Source organism: Triturus cristatus, chromosome 7 (assembly GCF_964204655.1).
Source record: "Triturus cristatus chromosome 7, aTriCri1.1, whole genome shotgun sequence".
Classification (NCBI taxonomy): domain Eukaryota; kingdom Metazoa; phylum Chordata; class Amphibia; order Caudata; family Salamandridae; genus Triturus; species Triturus cristatus.
This window is the reverse complement of record NC_140590.1, coordinates 1,332,630,431-1,332,651,516: the sequence shown is the minus strand read 5'-3', so window position 1 is coordinate 1,332,651,516 and position 21,086 is coordinate 1,332,630,431. Positions and strand designations below refer to the sequence as shown.

The window sequence follows — 21,086 nt, the reverse complement described above, 5'->3', positions numbered from 1 at the left end:
GCCCAAGGTGGGTGGGGTCCCACAGAAATATCCCTTGTCTCATTAGGAGACTTTGAGATGGTTCCTCAAGCTCAGCTGCCTGATAACACTAAGAAATACAGGCAGTGGGTTACCATCAATGGCCATAGAGTGTAGGCTCTTAAAGACACAGGAGCCAGCGTGACAGCTGTCAAGTGTCACCTGGTGTCTCAAGAGCAGGTTGTCCCCAATGCCATTTACCCAGTTGTTGATGCTGACAACACAGAGAGCCACTGCAAGGTGGCTCAGGTTCCCTTTGAGTGGGGGGGTGGGGTCTCTGGTACTCTTCAGGTAGCTGTGAGGCCAGCCATGCCTGTGGATTGTCTGTTGGGCAATGATTTGGAAAGCTCCCCTTGGGCTAAGGTGGAGAAGAAGGCTCATTACTGCCTGAGTGGACGTGTGTAACCACTCGGTCTATGGCAGCCAGTAAGGGTGTTGAAGAGGTCCTGGAGCCTGAAAGTATGGCCCAGGAGCCTGACTTGAAGAGAAGGGGTAGGGGGCGTGGGAAACCATCCCCCAGTGTTCCCATGGTCCAGGAGGAGGCAGACCTTGAGGGGGATGCCCTGGCACCTACAGGGGAGCAAGTTGCTGAACTGGGGGACCTGCCTGAGCTGACCCATTGGTAGCAAGAAGGAGGGCTCTCCAGGGAGAAATTTTGTGCAGAACAGAAGAAGTGCCCTTCTCTTGTGGGTTTGCGGCAACACGCCACAAACCAGACAGCAGGTGATCGGTCTGGCTCACATTAGATCTACTGGGAGAACGACCTCCTGCATACCGAGCCTAAGGTTGCTGAGCCTGGGTCAGCCCGTGTGCTGGTGGTACCCCAGCGCTTCAGAGCCTTCCTACTGGGGTTGGCTCATGATGTACCTTTAGCTGGACATCTGGGGCAGGACAAGACCTTTGAGAGGCTTATCACCCACTTTTATTGGCCCCAGATGCAGAAGAGTTCAGATACTCTTTGTAGGACCTGTCAAACTTGCCAGGCAAGTGGGAAAAGTGGAAGGAAGCAAAAGGCTCCTCTCCAACCTTTCCCGGTAGTCAGTACCCCCTTTGAACGGGTGGGCATTGACATTGCGGGGCCACTGGACCCCAGGACAGCCATGGGCAACAGGTTTATCCTGGTCTTGGTGGACCATGCCACCGGGTACCCGGAAGCCATCTCGCTCAGGACAGTGATGGCCCCTGTGGTGGGACGTGCACTGATGGGGATTTTCTCCCATGTGGGGTTCACCAGAGAGGTGGTACCAGCTTCATATCCAGTTTTATGAAGTCCCTGTGGAAGGAGTGTGGTGTTACCTACAAGTTCACCACTCCTTACCACCCTCAAGGTAATGGGCTGGTTGAGACATTCAACCAGACCCTTAAAGGCATGATCATGGGTCTTGAGGAACCAATGAGGTGTAAGTGGGACATCCTCTAGCCATGCCTTCTGTTTGCCTACCGTGAGGTGCCACAAAAGTCCCTAGGGTTCAGTCCCTTTGAACTGTTGTATGGACACCCGGTAAGAGGACCTTTGAGTCTGGTCAAGGAAGGCTGGGAGCAATCTCCCAGGAAACCTCCCCAGGATGTATACAGTTACATGCTGACATTCAGGAACAAGACGGTGATTCAGAGAGCTTGCTCAGGCGAATCTGGAAGCCAGCCAGGAAGAGATGAAGCGGTGGTAGGATCAGAATGCCACTCTGATTGAGCTTCAACCTGGACAGAAAGTTTGGGTCATGGCCCCGTAGAGCCTTGCGCGCTCCAGGACAGGTGGACCAGTCCCTTTGAGGTGGTGGAGCGCAAAAGTGATGTCATCTACTTGGTGAATTTGCGGTCTCCAAGGAACCCTTTGCGGGTCCTACATATTAACCGCGTGAAGCCCCACTTAGAAAGGTCCGAAGTGGGCAGGCTCCTAGCAACGGATGATGGAATGGAAGAGGAGACTGAGCCTCTTTCTGACCTCCTGTCTGCAACAGAGCAAGATGGGTCAGTGGATGGTGTCAGCCTCTCTGCCACACTGACTCCTGATCAGCAGCAAGATTGTCGCCAACTGTTGGGACAGTTCTTTAATTTGTTTTCCTTGGTTCCTGGTGTCACTGAGTGGTGCGTCCATGATGTGGACACTGGGGACAGTCCGCCTGTGAAGCACAAGGCTTAAAGAGTGAATGACAAGGTCAGGACTTACATCAAGGAGGAAGTCTCCTAGATGTTTGCCTTAGGGGTGATTGAGTCCTCCAACAGTCCTTGGGCCAGCCCAGTGGTCTTGGTCCCAAAGGCTGCCTCGCCGGGTGCCACACCTGAACTCAGGTTCTGTGTGGACTACCGGGGACTCAATTCAGTCACCAGGACTGACGCGCACCCCATCCCCAGAGCTGATGAGCTCATTGATCGGTTAGGGGCTGCACAGTAGCTCAACATGTTTGATTTGACGTCTGGGTACTGGCAGATCGCCTTGACTGATGGGGCCAAAGAGAGGTCAGCATTCTCCACACTAGATGGGCACTATCAATTCCGGGCTATGCCCTTTGGGATGAAGAATGCCCCTGCCACCTTTCAGAGGTTGGTCAACCAGGTGGTCAACCAGGTGTTGGCTGGACTGGAAGATTTCAGCGCCGCCTACCTGAATGACATTGCAGTGTTCAGCGCCAGTTGGGAAGAACATCTGTACCACCTCTGGGAAGTGTTGATGGCACTGCACAAGGCAGGCCTCACGATCAAGGCGAATAAGTGCCAGATCGGGCAGGGTTCCGTGGTGTACCTGGGGCACCAGGGGGGGAGCGGCCAGGTGGCGCCCCTGCAACCCACAATTGATATCATCCTGGCGTGGGAACCCCCAAAGACTCAGACACAGGTGAGAGCCTTTTTAGGACTCACGGGTTACTACAGGAGGTTTGTCAAGGGGTATGGCAACATTGTTGCACCCTTGACTGAGCTGACTTCCAGGAAGCTGCCCAAGAAAGTGAACTGGACTGACACCTGTCAGAAGGCTTTTGACGCCCTGAAGACTGCCATGTGCACAGCCCCGTGCTTCAGGCGGCCAACCTCTCAAAATAATTCATTGTTCAAACAGACGCTTCAGAGCATGGTGTGGGGGCTGTTCTATTACAGATTAATGAAGAGGGCCTAGACCAACCTATAGCCTTCATAAGTAGGAGGTTACTTCCAGGGGAACAGAGGTGGAGTGCAATTGAGCGTGAGGCATTTGCTGTGGTCTGGGCGCTAAGGGTGGGCGTAGTTCGCAAAGTAGCACTTCGCGAAGCTACGCAAAGTGAAGTTCGCACTACGCGAGCTACGCGTAGCACTTCGTGAACTGCGTAGTAACATGTTCGCACTGTGCAAGATTTTGTTTTCAATGATTGCACAGTGCGGACAAGCAACCGGCACTGTGCAATCATTGAAAATGGCATCTTGCACAGTGCGAGCTGTAGTTTTCTGCTGCTCGAGTAGATTTTTACTCGAGCGGCAGCTTTCTCAACGCGAACTGGTAGTTTCTCATCGCGAGCGGTCGCGAGCATACGCGACCCCTCGCAATGAGAAACCTGACCTCCTCGCGTTGGGAATCTCGCCGGGAGGTTTATTTTCCATGCTCGCGATCGCCAACTTGATGTTGCTGATCGCGAACAAGGAAAAAGTCTCGCCGGGATGTCATTTTGCTTGCTCGTGGTCGCCAACTTGACGTTGAGGACCGCGAGCAAGCAAAAAATGACCGCAGCACTACGCAACACTACGCTACGCGTGTTCGCACTGTGCTACGTGCAGTTTGCGTAGTGCGAAGTAGCGCGAACTTCGCAAACTACGCGAGCGTAGCATAGTGCTTCGCCTAGGCTTACTGGGCGCTGAAGAAGTTGAGACCATACCTGTTTGGGACTCACTTCCGGGTTCAGACCGACCACAGGCCCCTCAGATGATTGATGCAGATGAGGGGTGAGAACCCGAAGTTGTTGAGGTGGTCCATTTCCCTACAGGGGATGGACTTTACAGTGGAACACCACCCTGGCACAGAACACGCCAATGCTGATGGTCTGTCCAGATTTGTCCGTCTTAGTAAAGAGAACTCCCAAGGGGAAGGGTAGTTCTCCCCACATTTCAGCAGGAGGGGACACGTGTTAGACCTGGTACCATTGGCGTGAGTCTCCCTTCCATTTTTTCTGATTGCCTCCTCTGTTTTTGATATGTTTGCTGGTTTAGATGCTTTGGGCACTGTGCCACTGCTATTCAGTGCCACAGGGCAAGTGCTCCCTATGTTAAATTGATGTATTGATTAGTGACTCCATGATTGGGTTATTTGATTTACTTGTCAGACCCTAGTACAGTGCACCATGTGTGCCCAGGGCTTGTAAATCAAATGTTGCTGGTGGGCTTGCAGCACTGGTTGTGCCGCCCACAGAAGCAGCTTGTAAAGTGTGTCTCAGGTCTGCCATTGCAGAGCCTATGTGCAGTCTGGTACTGCCATGTTGACTTGCCAAGTGCACCCACTTTCCAGTCCCTAAACCTTCCCTTTTCTTCATATCAGACACCCCTATGGTAGGCCCAAGGGCAGGGTGCATTGCAAGTATAGGGTAGGACATGCCCTGGTGTGTGTGGCATGTCCTAATAGTGAATTACAGCCTTTTTCGTTTTTCACTATTGCAAAGCTACCTGTTCCCCATAGGCCAGAATGGGCAGTTTGATTATTACATCTTATAATACTAACTGACTCTGGGAACTAGGTAGAAATTCAAGTTTAGTATGCCTGAACACAGAATGATAAAATACATCTTTTAGTGAAGTTGGTTTTAATATTCTGTGTTTGAAAATACCACTTTTAGAAAGTAGGTATTTTCTTGCTTAACTGTCCAAGCCTTCCTTTGCTAGGTTGTGTATAGTGTGTCTGGTTCTGTGAGTGACAGGGGCTGGGGGACTCCAGGAGAGAAGGTGAGTCAGCACAGGGCTGAATAGAGAGATCTGCATGTAGATGGGTGGGAGGAGCTGCACCTGGGACCTGAATAGGGCTGTGTCTTCCCTCCACAATGCTGGCTCCACCTCCTGTGGTGCGTCTGATGTCCCTGGCTTGCACTGTGAAAGGAAAGAATGAGACTTGTCAACAAAGTGCTCCAGGACTGACCAGAACTGGTTTGGACTAGGCAAAGGCCTCTCTGCCTTCAGAGGACAAAGAGAAAAGTAGTATAAATAAGGGGACCCAGACCCCAAGACTTTAGATCACTTCTGGAACAACAAGACAAACCTCTGCCGAGGAGAAGAACCAAAGGAAGCTGTAGGAGTGGACTGCTCCCCTGCCAGTGTGCTGTGTTGCTGGGTTGGCCTACGGTGGTGTCTTCAGTGCCAAGGAGAGGAGAAGGAACTTTGGTGTGTACTTCATCATCTTGCAGAATATTTCTCCAAGGGCTTGAACTTGTGCTTGCCTGCTGCTGAAGTCTCAGGGACAACAGACTTCACCACCAGCTCCCATCTGAATTTCCTTGCTGGGAATTCTATCTGCAGAAGCCTGCGTGTCGCTGGGAGCTGGAAGCGCCACGCAACAAGAAGGAGCGTGTCGCCGCCGCAGCTGTAAGTGATTGCGCCGTAGAAGCGTGCCGCCGCCGCATCGCCCAGAAGCGTGTCTTCGTCGCAGCTGTCTTCTGTTGCATCACCGGAGAAGCGTGTCGCAACCGTGAGGGTCGCCGTCACATCACCGGAGAAGCGCGTCACAGGGCCTGTCGCGGTTTCAAAGTACAAAGTCGCCACAAGGCTGCCAGGGCGTGCCCGCATCATCTCAACATCGTCGCATCAAGGGCGCCATCTAATCGCATCGCACCGGATTGTCGCATCGCATCGAGGCGCCATCTTGGTGCATCGCAACCGGGCTGCAGCATGAGAATCTAAGCAACACCTCCTCTCCTGTAAGGACCAAGACGCATCCCCTACTCTGCGCAAGCATTGAGGCGCGACGCATCATCTCCCCCGAAGCAAGGAACCGACGCATCTCCAACCCTGCAAGCCTTTTGTTTATTTTGCGTTATGCATCCAGGTACTTTTGTGATAACTGTGTCACATTTACCATCAACTTGAACTAAGTTAACTCTACCATCTTTAAGTCAATTTTGAGTACAGAATTGTGGATTTTTGTCGTATGTGGTCTTGTGTTAAGTCTATATAAAGAATTCTTATTTTTATAAAAACTGTGTGGTGTCCATCTGTTGTATTTTCACTGTATTACTGTATGTGTTCACAAAGGCTTAACACACTGCCTCGGAGATAAGCCTGTCTGCTCGTGCCAAGCTACCAAGGGGGTGAGCAGGGGTTATCCAGTAGTGTAATCCCCTTTCCCTGACTTAGAAGCAAGGGTCCCTATTTGGTCAAAGGTACCTACCTCTGCCAACTAGAGACCACCAGTTCTAAGAATGATTATACAAGGAATTATGCTGTTCTTGTAAAACTGCTGCCTGCGGACCCCCTGGGAATGTGTCACGGACCCCTGGGGGTCCGTGGACCCCAGTTTGGGAAACTGAACTAGGAGGAGTGCACAAGAACACCCTCTGAGCATTCTGGCCACTCTCTTTGTGCCAGAACACTACACATCACTAGGAAAGATACAATGGGCATAGAGGGTCAAGGGATCCTTGTTGATTATCTTGCAACAAGGTTGAGTTATGATGCAGTCTGACAATGGAGATAGTGGCATGGGTGAACTATTTCATCCTCGCTGCTTGACAAAACGATTTAAAAAAGGATCCCAAATGTAGATATGCATGCAGCATAAAGGCTGGGAGAGCGCGTGCCAGCATGGGAGCAAAGAAAAAAGGAATCACTAGAGAGGACACAATGATGGGGTAGAAGAGTAGGCATCACCATGGACAGATGGAATAGTCCAGGAGAGTGGATACCAGCATGAGGGCAGAGACTGGGCATGATGAGTGCATCTGTAAACGTTCTGTAGTTCATTCTCCTTTCTTTCCTTCAACTGAACTGGCCCTCTCCCCACCTTCCATGCTCTCTAAATTACCTGCCTGTCTACCTTAATCTGTATGATTGTATTTCTGCAAATTGTCCACACCTCGTTTAATAAATCACTTTTCATTCCGTGATACCATATCTCTGTACACCAGTAATACTTAGGGGTCTATTAGGATGGCGGGCGGATGGCCGCCGCTGGGCCAGCGGTGGCAACCGCCGGACCGGCGGCAGACACCCGCCCCGATTGCAACCTGGAAAATGGCGGGTCCCATTAGCATGGCGGTGACGACCGTGGTGGTGAGAATCTCTGCCCGCCACATTTTCGCCAGTACCGGTCCGCACGCATGCCTAGCGGGCTGAACTGGACCGCCACAATGATGCCGGTGCAGGCCAGGCTCCGCCGGCATGATTATGATGCCTGGCAGTAGCCAGCCTTACAGCGGCGGTGGAACCGCTATGGAATGGCATGCGGAGAATGTCTCCGGGGGCCCATTGTGGGCCCCCAATGTGTTGGGGAGGTGTGGGTGCTCTGGGGGGTACCCATGGTACCCCCCTACATGTCCCTGCACCAGGTGGCAGGCACTGTGCAGTGCTTGCCACACAGTGCAGTGAAATGCATGACATGCTCCTTTTCACACCGCGGCGGTGCTGTTGGCAGCAGCAACAACCGCAATGTTAATCGCCAGAATCTGGCCGCCACGTCGAATTTCGACTGCGGAGCACCCTAATTGGACCGGCGGTTATGCCGCGGTCCTTGCGGGCGGTCTTTTCCCGCTACCATGGCGCCATCCTAATAGGCCCCTATATCTTCTCTAGCCTGTTTACTCATCCTACCAATCATGTGCAGGAACTTAAGTACCTCGCCTGACTAATGATCACAAATAACTCCTAATAATTGAATCTACAACAAACACAGCGGAGTGAATGCATGGAATCATCTCTTTGCAAGCACAAGACTAATCTCCGTAGCCAACAATTACCAATAACCATTGTATTAACCATTAACTTTGGATTCTGCAGGAGCATGCTTCTTGACTTAAAGTGCTCAATGCCTCGTCTGGGGAAGTAATCACTATATAGTTGCAATTACCACACAGATTGAGCTTTACTAACTCTTAATTATGATTTTCTGGACGTGTTTCACAAGAGCTTCTGAGACATTCCTCTTACCTCCCTTTCCAGTTTAGCCTAAGCCTGCTGTCACTTATTGATTGATTGAGACCAACTGTTCTCTTTTTTTTTTTATCAACAGATTTTATTGAATTTTAAGCCATCGAAATTGGCAAAAAGGAGAATACATGGCACGCAAACAGTACAACACAAGATAAAATGTCATGACCATATCATGACCATACAGGACAATAACACACAATAACACACAAATGTTACATCAAATAGAGCACAAGCATTGTCAATGAGTACAGATTCCCAATAGTCTTCAATAAATTGACCTAACCATTTCCCCCACACCCACCCATGCTTCTGAGGGCAACCCTGGTCTTCAAACACCATACACCCTGTCTCCACCGCGAAAGAGTCGGGATAGTGGGACACATCCATTTCGTAGCCATGTCTCATTTTGCGACCAGGCGGGCCGTGCCCAGAAATGCTCTTTCTGTCCTCGTGCCACCAGTGCCCTCAAGCACACCAAGGAGAATCAGTAGGGAGGAGAGGGAGACCTCCCACCCAAGGACATTGGAGAGGTCTCGGGTTACCTCAGTCTAATAACGGTGTACCTATGCACAAGTCCATACCATATGGTAAAAGTTAGCTGAACCAATTTCACAACGAGGACAGGCAGATGTAGGGCGAAGGCCCACCTGGCACAGGCGATGGAAGAGAGATAGGTAAAATAAAGGTAATACGTCTGCACCAGCGGTAGTCTCGAGGAGACTGTAAGTTCATGAGGGCCATCAGGGCGTCCCGCCAGTCCTCGTCAACCATGGGACCCACCCAAGTCTCCCAACAGCTTCTAAGGTGGTCTAATGAGCCAGGGGGAATTAATTATGAGGGTGCGGTATATCTGAGAAATACCGCTGGGGCCCAGGTTACCCATAAGAAGCTTTGCTTCCAGGGGGTCACACTCTGGGAGGGCATCAGCTGACTGGAATCACTGACAAAATATCGACTATAACAATATCGGGGTACACAAATATCGTGACAAAAATATCGAAGCCAAGAATATCGACATCCTATCTACATCACGGTAAGTACAAAAATATCGAGAAAAAATATCGATGGCAAAAATATTGTTGTAAAATATATCGTTTTTTTAAATGTTAAAAAGAAAAGTAAAATAAAGTAAATAATACATGTAATATAGTTAAAAATATAAAATAATAATTTATACTTAATAATATTTATAAATAAATATTTTATTAACTTATAAATTGTTAAAACATTTTATAAATTATAAATACATATATACACATACAAAAATAATATAAATAAAATTATAAAAAATATAATACAAATTAAAAAACTACGATATTTTTTACGTTTTTAAAATAAATTATACACAACATTAACTAAAACAATACAGAAAAATATTGGATAGCGGAGGGAAAAAAAATGCTATTCCCACTCCAAAGAGTGCAACCGTAGGGAAAGTGTTGGATAGCATAGGGGTAAAAATTACTATTCCCACTCCAGAGAGTGAAACAGTAGGGAAAGTGTTGGATAGCGAAAGGGTTAAAATTAGTATTCCCACTCCAGAGAGTGCAACAGTAGGAAAATTGTTGGAAAGCGTAGGGGTTATAATTGCTATTCCAATTCCAAAGAGTGCAACAGTAGGGAAAGTGTTGGATAGAGTAGGGGTAAAAATTAGTATTCCAACTCCAGAGAGTGCAAAAGTAGGGAAAGTGTTTGATAGCGTAGGGGTAAAAATTACTATTCCACCTCCAGAGAGTGCAACAGTAGGGAAAGTGTTGGATAGTGTAGGGGTGAAAATTACTATTCCCACTCCAGAGAGTGCAACAGTAGGGAAAGTGTTGGAAAGCGTAGGGGTAAAAATTACTATTCCCACTCCAGAGAGTCCAAAATTAGGGAAAGTGTTGGATAGAGAAAGGGTTAAAATTACTATTCCCACTCCAGTGAGTGCAAAAGTAGGGAAAGTGTTGGATAGAGTAGTGGTAAAAATTACTATTACAACTCCAGATAGTGCAACAGTAGGGAAAGCGTTGGATAGCGTAGGGGTAAAAATTTCTATTACCACTCTAAAGAGTGCAACAGTAGGGAAAATGTTGTATAACGTAGGGGTTATAATTGCTATTCCAACTCCAGAGAGGGCAACAGTAGGGAAAGTGTTGGCTAGCGTAGGGGTTAAAAATAACATACTTATCAATTAAATAAATTTTTTAATTAAATAATGATTTATTAATAAATGAACAATACATTATTTATAAATACAAATAAATTAAAATAATTACTTTAATAACATTTAATTACTTTCCACCCTATTCCCCAATAAACACACAACCCACTTCGCATAAAGTTTAACACAATTAATATAATTAATCAATTAATAAAAATTAATTACCAATTAATAATTAATTAGGAATACATTAATTATCAATACCAATAAATAATAAATAATAACATTTAATTACCAATTAATAATTAATTAACAATACATTAATTATTAATACCAATAAATATGAATACATAATTACTTAATTATAATAAATTACTTCCCACCCTATTCCCCTATAAACACACAACCCGCTTGTTGCAGGGATTCTGCTTATACACAGAACTATGCGTAGAACCCCGGGACCTCAGTGAATTGTGGTGTACCAGAAACTCACCTCAGAACCCAGAACCCAGTATCCGGCTAGCATAAGTGTCCCATTCGTTATCCGAGATTTAGCTCGGCGGTCCCAATGAAAAGACAACCCAGAACAAGCGACTCAGTATACTCTCAGGAATGGTGGGAATCGGAAATACCTGTTCGTATATTATTCTCACATCAGTCCACAAAAATAATCAACAGAGACACGGTGTAAATAAAAAGAGTTTATTTTTATAGACCACGTGTCCTAAGATGCAGTACTTTGGCTAATACAAGCAGACAAATGATTAATATCAAAACCATCAACATAGTTACAATACCATAGAATATAAAAGGGGTGATCATATTACAATGACAGTGGATACTACCACCTTCCCTTTACTAAGAAGCTAATATTATTATTATGCTAATAGAAGGTCTCTTAGGCTTGAATAGGGGACCCCATACCTCAAAGATCAGCTTAGTGAAATCACATCACAGGAGCATCAGGAGTCTTCTCGCAGGAAGGCTCGTCTTCGGTCTGAATAATAAACATGATGTCTGTGATATTAAAAGCACCAACTTTCAGGTATTTGCAGCTGCGCGTGTGTTATGGCTAAATAGTGGGTCGATCAACCTAGAGTGTAAAACATGCATTGTGTAATAATCCAGACTGTTTGTCACACCATGTACAGACCAAGGTCGCTGCGCAGAGCTTGGGATGGTAACAACAGATTGCTCTCGTGTGAAGCAAGTCTTGAGTCAGCAGTTTGTTCAAGAAATAACATGTAAACGCAGTGTCGTGTGCAAAAGCAGAAAGATGGCTTTCTAACATTTAACGTGGTTATGCTAACTTAACACTGTATGTACGTATTCAGGGAGAACTCACTACACGCCCCCTTGATCGAAGCACTATTTAATAGGCAAGAAAATAGAGAACGCAGAGTTCAGTTTCGACAGAGCAGAACAAGGCATAACCAATTCAAAGTTTCAGAATGTGCTAAAGTCCGAAACTACAAAAAAATAAACATGGGTTTAAAAAAAAATGCAAGTAAAATAAAAAACTCCAAACGACCATCAGGAAGAGAAAAAAGGAGAAAGAAAAGAATAAATGTTGCGCTAGGGTGCTGTCCAGTAGCACAGGCGCAAAGGACGATAGTTCAGTTAATCCATGAATGTATAGGCAGCATACGTGGCAACTGCTTCCAACAAAAAATCGTTTGCAGGGCCACTAAAAGTCTCAGCCATCCAATTAATTAAAGAAAAGGAACATACGTGTTCTTCAACCATCGGAGCCTCTAGCACAATCAGAGGGCAACCGGAATGTTCCTCCAAATAGCTCATAGCCAAGAAGTCGTAGGCAGCCGCTGAGATGTCCCAATTACCCAGGATACCATGCGCCGCACCACAGGCCATAATCCGGACACCAGAACAGGCCAACTCGTGAGACACTAAGGGCCTCATCAGTCGATCGAAATCCGGCACCGGAGACACCATGTTGGTCAAGCACAAATCCAGAGGCCATTCAAAGGGACAATCCAGGCAGTGAAATACAGGCTGCACGCAGGTGAAGTAGGAATACCTGAAGGATAATCCATATGCCAGGCTCAAAGTCGCCAATGGCAAAGTACCATAAAAGTCAAGCATCCTATCACGAAGAAGATGCAGACGGGACAGGTGCTCGTGTGGCACAGAAAGAGCAGCCATTCCGTAGCACGAAAAGTAAAAGCAGCACACCTGCCACCAGCGCCAGAAGCAGCGGAACACCACCAAAGACGCTCGAGAAAATCGAATGAAAAAATGCCGGAATCACACCAAAAATAGTTTGGAAAGAGGTCACGAGGCCTGAGCCTACAAGTTTAAAAAAATTAGCCAGGCCGGTCGTGGACGAGGCATTGAAAATAGTTTGGATCAAAGTGCCGAAATGTAGGGGGAGGTCAGTATTCAGAAGCGCCTGTACCTCAGTGCGCGTATTAGCAACGTGAAGGACAAATGTTTCACGAGAGGAAGTCAATGGCACCTCTTTTTGGGACAATAGAGCTCTTATTCTGCTCAACTTGTTGAACTCTGCTTTCAAGGTTGGAATCGAAGGCCAGATGGAAACATCCAGCCGCCCATGCGGGGGTGGAAAGAGAACATTATTGCAGCAGACAACTTTCTGCGAGACAGTTACTATGTACGGGATTCCCACTAACATCCCGCAGCAAGCTTCATTATTCAAAATTAAATAACTACCGTTTGCAAGCAGCGTGAAAGAAGGCGTAATCACAGGCACTGGGACACCTCGTAGGACGCAGGCCAAATTCGGGGCTTGTACATTGCATGCGCCGTGTAATTGAATGTGCCTACATACCAAGGAATGATCTGGTGTCGTGGTACATTCCTCGCCCTTCAAATAAACCTCAGTTCCGTCCCTAGTACATCTATACGTAAAGGGGAGGGACCAAACCTCATGTATGAAAGCGGTGCCCAGCTGTTCATATCTACCCAGAGCATAATGTTTCATACAAGACGTAAACTTAAAAAGTGCGAACGGCAGAGTTATCAATCCGTGTACTAGCCACGTGGCCGAATTGATCTCCGCCACAGAGAAAGGCAACGGTTCTAATTTTTCAATATGTAACAATGAATATGTAGCATCTTTCATGGACATAAATCGCTGCTTGTCAGTAAGGTTAAAGGGAAGGAATAACGATGTAGTGTTCAGATAGTCCCAAGGGACCCTCCCTGCCTTTAACGTCTGCAACGTCCATGCAAACTGCATAACAGAACGCAACTGGTTTCGACCATGATATAACACAGACATATCATCATGCACAATATCAACAACAGAAGAAACAATATTATCTAATGTATAAATTCTAGAAGAGAGAGTGCTAATGCTATTATCTATAACGGCTAAAACCTTCTCCATGTTTGCTTGGTCAATAGCTCTCAATCTGGAAGCCGCCTCAATCTGCGACAACTTCCAGATTTCGTTGTAAATAGCATACGCCCACCTTTTGGTTCTGCCACCCACAGGACCTTTAACAAAATCATTCAAATCTATTTCGTCATGTAATTGTGATAAATGAACTTTGACAGATGCCAAGGTGGAATGTCGCAGCCAAGATTGACATAACTTACCCACAGAGTATGTAGTTACAGTATGTGACGACTCAAACCGAGGGTCTACGCGTTCCTGAGTATACCCCGGTTTCAGTCCCAGAAAACGACGTTGACAGGTGTCTGAACTGCTTTGCCAAACCAACCAACCCTCACTATTAAATTTCGAAATATTGAAAGATGTATTTGAAACTAATGATTGCAAAGCAGTAAGGGACAGATCTGTGTGGTTATCCCAATTGGGGTAAGCGCCCAGATCCGGCACAGAAGGTGACTTTAATTGTTTAGAAGTAGCCAATCCAAAACAGGTGGTTTGGAAGATGGATGAATTTAAAAATAGAATATGATTTGGTATAAGACAGGCACGATGTAAAGCCTCTGTACCCTGAACCTGCCACGGTTTGGAACCCCAAACCGACTTAAGATCAATAGTAGCCTTCCATAGATCATAACCTTTGATTGACAACTCGTCCATAAAGGACTTAGAATAAAGTAACTTTGTGTGTGTCAGTCGAACCTTTGCGGCAGACTCAGGCAGCACCTTAAAATAAAATGCTGCCGGGTTGGAAACACTGAAATCGGTAAAATAAGAATACTTATTAACTAGGGTTTGTGAACTTCCGAAAGAGGGAGTAGGACAGTGTTCCCATTGGGTAAAATTTACAAAATTTCTAAATGTATTTGCTTTATGCAGGAAGTGATTGCCATAATGTTGAAAACAATACTGTTCCGCATAATTAGCCGCATTTTCATATAAATCTTCAGCATCAAAAGCGGCATAATATTTCAAATCAGAAAACAGTGATTCAATGGCGTGTACATCCCAATCATCAGAACGTATGTTCTGCCTAACCACATTACCCATAGAAACACGAAATACATTAGGTACATTAATGACCTCTGTAGGCCCATGAATTTAACAGCATCCCATGCGATTCCATCCAAGACGGGCCAGGTAGTAATATTCACAAAAGTCTGGTCCCTTTTCATGATGTGGGACGAGGAGTGGGGGGCCAAAGTTCCATTTATAAGTCTAATTGTCGATCTCTCTCTGAGATAGTGGCCATCCACCAAACGGAAAAAAACTATCACAAATCCAATTGACATAAACAAAAAAATAGTAAAAAGCACCAACCAGATGTATGTCCAAGGGGCAATCAAAAAATGTCTCTTAAACCAGCTGAAAAAAACAGCAATGTTCGATGGGGGGTTTGAGGGCAATGAGTTAGTGTCAAAGGAGAAACGGGACTGGCCAAGTGCTGTAGATTGTAAAACAGGCGAGGGACCACGTGTAGGATAAGCATACTCAGTCTCTTTGGGCAAACCACCAGCCGGTGGTATCAACAAGGGATCAGTAACTGATTGCATCTCGATGGCAACATCAGGCAAGGTGTTAGAAGCAAGAGTCAACATTGAATTTCTTTGCATCGTCTGGCATGAAACTGCTGGAGTCATACTAAGAAGTATCGGCCACTCGCTGAAGTTTGACATTGTCAATAGAGATGTACCTGTTTTCTTTGCGACCAGGAAGTGGAGGTAAAATGACTGTTCTTGTACCTTGCACTCCAAGCACTGGAACTGGTGCACGATAAGAGGGGCCGAACTCCTTCTTGTTCTCCACCTTCTCACGGACCAGGTCTCCAACTCGTGGTAGCCAGCCGACTACCGGAATCTGAACTTCAGCTTCAGATGTGGAGGGCAAGTGTTCCTTCTATAGAGTGTCTCTGGCTTCTTGTAGAGTCTGCAAAACAGCACAGTGATCATCTACGTCAAAGGGTGCGGTCGACGCCGCCATGTCTAGACCATCAAGGTCTGGGACAAACATTCTGATTCCGAAGAGCATCATGTACGGGGTCCGCCCACCCAGAGACCTTCTAGGGAGATTATTAAGTGCACGTTGGACATTATACAAATGGGCTAGCCAGTTCCGGCCTGTGCCTAAAACACGTGCTGTCAATGATTGCTTTAAGTCACGGTTCATTCGCTCCACCACACTATTACCCTCAGGTCGGTAGGGGGACGAAAATTTGACTAGGACCCCCAAATTTCTCATAGCCTCCTTGTAAGCCTTAGAGGCGAACGCAGGGCCCTGATCAGAATGGAAGGTACCACACGCAAAAGTTCCCACAAAGACACGCAAATCCCTGATGACAGTCCGCGAGTCAGCACTCCTTTGTGGCCATACCCATAGAAAACGTGTGCACGAATCCACTGCAACCAAGATGTACTTGTACGCAGTATCAGAAGAAAAAGGACCGCAGTGATCCAAATAAACACAACCAAATGGTTTATTAGATATGTACAACTGTGTTTGTGGTGGGCGCGCAACAGTAGAAGGTTTAATCTGTTGGCAAATGTCACAATCAAGAACATAAGCGCGCGCTTGTTTATATAAACCAAACCACCAGTAACGTTGTTGTAGCAGAGATATTGTAGCTGACACACCGGCGTGGGCAGACGCCAACCCCTCGTGCGCAGCTAGGATCAGTGCTGGTCTGCAGTCCGCGTTGGGAATAATTCTGTCACCAACGTCGTTAATCCTCACTAATGGGACGTTATCAGGACTTAAATGATAAACGTAACGAGAAGGAAAACCCTTCGGGTAATCACTTCCCTTCTCTGTAGCAGCAATAGCTGCCAAGATGTCATCATCAATCTTACTTTTGGATCTTGTAACTGCTGCCACTAAGTATGTAGCCACTGCTGTTTTTGCTGCCTCGTCAGCCAAGCTGTTGCCAACAGCATGGACACCAAGTCGCTGGTGACCAAGAGTGTGAATAACATTCACGAGAGGGAGACGTTCTTTAAAGTCTGCCACTCAAACCCAAAGCGTTTTATGCTTAATTGTGCTACCTTTCGTGTCTCGATAATCATTCTGAGACCAGAAATGTAAATTGTCATTGTAGGACTGGACACAGTAGAAGGAATCACTCACTATAAGAGTAGTGACTCGGGGATCAGCAAACTCCAGTGCAAGCACTAGAGCCCGAAGCTCCGCCAATTGCGCGGTACAATCACCCAATGACTGCGTATGCACTGCATCAGATTGGAATTCACCATTTACGAATGTACCTACGACAATTGCGCAAGCCGCTGAGTAAGCGTGCTTCGACCCAATCGCGGGCTGCGCAGACCCGTCAGTGTATATGACACAATGGTATTCTTCGAGCGGGCGCAAAGACAGAGGTGCCGGATGAACGAATTCATACTGCAAGAACTCTTGAGTCTGTAATGAGGCATCAAAGATGTAGGTGACGTCTGGCGACGTCAGTGTTGTGGCCCATTGTATCCACCGAGGATGCAAAGCTTTAGAATTTGGTACACTTGCCTTTGTCACTGCTTCTAAGGCAGGATAGGGTGTTACAACCAGAATCTGTTTCCCATGTGACAGTGCGCGTTCTTTAAGGATCGCCATCTGTACAGCAGTCAGAACTTTTTCGACCGCGGAAAAACGTAATTCAGCAGAGGTGTACAAGTGGGATTTGTACGCAATGGGGACTGTATCGCCCTCATTAAACGTCAAATACGTGAAACCCACGGCGCCTGGCACTATTCTTATCACCAGGTTAGTGCGGTTATCACGTGTCAGCAAATATTGTGAAGCAAGAAGGTCAGCCTGTAAAGACTGTAAAATTTTAGAATGTTCCAGCTGCCAGCCAGACTTCGAAAATGTGGGTTGTACCAAGGCGTAAAGCGGCTTGATACGCTGGGCATAATCAGGAATGTACGTACGGCCGAAATTCAGAAAGCCCAGCAAAGATTGTAATTTCTTTAGTGTCGTTGGTGCACTCAAACATGCGCACTTCTCCAGAAAGTGGGGAGCTAACCCCTTCCCTTCATTATTGAGCTCGTAGCCCAAAAACAACACCGTATATTCCGCGATGTGAGACTTCGCAAAATTGAATTTGTAGCCATAGTCAGCAAAACTCACTACAATATTGTCGACTCGAGACAGATGCGGCAACAGCTCATCATCCGTGAGGTAGATATCATCAACATAGGAGTATGCCTCGGGGTCTATTCTTTCCAAGAGAGAAACCACGCGAGCGGAAAAGACGCCAGGGCTATTTTTGTAGCCCATGGCTAATCTCGTAAACTGTTTTTGTTTGCCGCCCGATGTAAACGCTGTCCACTGGCTACTCAGTGTGGACAGGTTATGGCTAAAAAAGCCATTGGAAATGTCAAGTGTCGTTTTAAACCTTTTACGCACGAGACTGTCGACAAGAGCCGAGCTATGTGTATTTTGTACCGCGCAGGTCCGGCAATGGGAGTTTAGGTGCCGGTAATCCAAAACTAAACGGTACGAGCCGTCAGGCTTCGTTACAGTGAATAAAGGGTTATTCATAGGGGACACACAAGTTTCAATAACACCCTGATATTCCAATTGTTCAAGGATCGCCGCGACGTGGGGTCTAGCTTCACGACGCATGGGATATTGGGGCTGAGGCTGGGGCATAGACCGTAATGGAATCTCATGACAGGGGGACAACCGGTCCCAACCCACCTGAGTACGATACACCGCTGGCGCAAGCGCCAGCGCCCACTCCCCAGCGTACACTTCAGCCTGGTCCTTAGGCACTGTGTGCGCAAAGGACGGGAGGATTACCTCCTCCCCTCTAGGAGCTTCCAAAATGAAGGCTGGGGGCCAATCTGCCTCCGCTAGGAGGATATCATAGGTGGTGGTCAGATTATCCCAAAAGATCCCTTTTATAGTACGTTGTATGTCACCCTCAATTAATAAGACTATCTCATAAAGTCTGTCAGGGGGAGCCACTCTGGTGTCAGCTGTTTCAACAGTAACCAATATATCAGTTGCTGTCACCGCCAGAAATGGACGCAGAGCTTGACGGACTATGGTAATTTCCGCCGCGCTGTCCAGTAGCGTCAGCGCCCATGTCCGGTTCCGAAGCTGTGTCCGCACTATCTGAGGCATACCTTGCCGTCAGAGCCGCCACTTTCTTCTTCTGAAACGGGGGTCTTTGTCGAGCAAATTCGTCCTGCTTGCCTTTACCCTCAGTCTGTCGGGGTTGGTCACGCTGTTGTGGAGCACCCCGACCTTTGCCACCGCCTCCGCCACCGGACTGTGTAGCCGATGTTTCCTGTGAAGAACGAGGAGAACGCTGTTCAGAAACCTGAAATCTATCAGGAGACTTAATAGTAGCACGATCTCGCAGATCATAAGTGCGTTCACTACTTGACTGTACGGGAGAGGCAGGCCGAGAGCCCTGTTTCTGCTGCTGCTTTCCCTGTTGTTTAGACCGCCAATTTTGTTTAGGAAAATTCGGCCGGTCATCCTTACCAGAAGTTTCTGCCTTACCCTGCTGCTTAAAATCGGGATTTTTGATCACAGGCTTAACTCCTAAAGAGCTACGACCCAAATCTCGGTATGCACCAGAGATTATTTTCGCAAATTCCTGCGGCTTGTCCTCTTCAGCAACTTTCTTCAGTTCATTACGAACCTGAAAGTGCAACGCATCACCCTTAAGGTTTCCCATTATCATGGTAGCCACCAGGCCAAAATCTCCGAGGAGCCGCATCCCTAACTCTATCGCAGACTCCGCTCCATGGTTCTCTTGAACACGTTTAATAACGGAGGGCAGCTGTAACATAGACGGAGTGCCAAAGCACTGCGCGTACGTTGCAGCAAAAACCTTACCCCAGGAAACACAATCATCCATATGGGGAACTAAGTCTTTAGGCAAACTAATGGTGAGGATCCTGTGTTTCTCCACAGGAGTTGTATGCGGATAAACTGCCTCTATTTGGTCAAATTTTTCAGCAAGCCAAAAGGGATAATCATCCCTCATGAGGGGGCGCTTGCCCATAACAGAATTAACCATAACAGGGCTAATGACCACCGCGTGACGATCATTAGGTTGTCCCGCACTAGCAGGCGCCCCTGCCTGTACAGTGCGCGACACATACTGCACTAACGCCCTATATACTGTTATAAGGGCAGTGTGTAGTACACGCAATTCAGCCACCGTCACCGCGAGGTAACGGGGATGAGGCGTAAATCCGGCTAGTACCGGCCAAGTGGCCCCCGCAATTGATAAAGGGCCCATTCTCGGCGGTATAACCACATGGGGGAGGGCGCCATTAAACCAAATCTGATGTTGCCAAGCAGATTTTGGTATCTCCTGTGTCCTATACGGCGCATAGTTAGCAGGCACGGCAGTGGCAGTGTAAGAATGAAAGGTATCGTCATCCCCACTGACTGCCGGAATCGTCACCCAAGAGTAGAATAACTCAAAAGGATGAGCCGCATCGGCTCCCACCACAAAGATGACGTCCATGCCCGCGTCCGGCACCCCATACTGCGTCAAATGACGTTTCAGTGCCGCACGGCTATGCGCCGCAATGTCTACTGCCATAAGGACAAGCTACACTCGAAGTATTCAGTAGCACAAGGGTTCAATAACCTTTTTAATGATCAAGCTTGAAGGAACCTATATCAATAGAACTAGGTAGGTTTAAATCCGTCAGACTTGTTATCCGGAAACAAGAATGAGGGTGCTGTGGACTAAATGTAAGCACTACTAAGGCGTTTCAACTCATAGACCAAACGTTAGGTGCGCCATGTTGCAGGGATTCTGCTTATACACAGAACTATGCGTAGAACCCCGGGACCTCAGTGAATTGTGGTGTACCAGAAACTCACCTCAGAACCCAGAACCCAGTATCCGGCTAGCATAAGTGTCCCATTCGTTATCCGAGATTTAGCTCGGCGGTCCCAATGAAAAGACAATCCAGAACAAGCGACTCAGTATACTCTCAGGAATGGTGGGAATCGGAAATACCTGTTCGTATATTATTCTCACATCAGTCCACAACAATAATCAACAGAGACACGGTGTAAATAAAAAGAGTTTATTTTTATAGACCACGTGTCCTAAGATGCAGTACTTTGGCTAATACAAGCAGACAAATGATTAATATCAAAACCATCAACATAGTTACAATACCATAGAATATAAAAGGGGTGATCATATTACAATGACAGTGGATACTACCACCTTCCCTTTACTAAGAAGCTAATATTATTATTATGCTAATAGAAGGTCTCTTAGGCTTGAATAGGGGACCCCATACCTCAAAGATCAGCTTAGTGAAATCACATCACAGGAGCATCAGGAGTCTTCTCGCAGGAAGGCTCGTCTTCGGTCTGAATAATAAACATGATGTCTGTGATATTAAAAGCACCAACTTTCAGGTATTTGCAGCTGCGCGTGTGTTATGGCTAAATAGTGGGTCGATCAACCTAGAGTGGAAAACATGC

The 21,086-nt window shown here is 46.9% G+C and overlaps 1 protein-coding gene across 1 annotated transcript in view; it reads left to right on the top strand.

The window, feature by feature from the left end:
• LOC146811981 (uncharacterized) overlaps positions 1-21,086 on the top strand; it is a 515,742-nt gene that overhangs the window by 95,740 nt on the left and 398,916 nt on the right. The gene's annotated exons all lie outside the window — the stretch shown is intronic.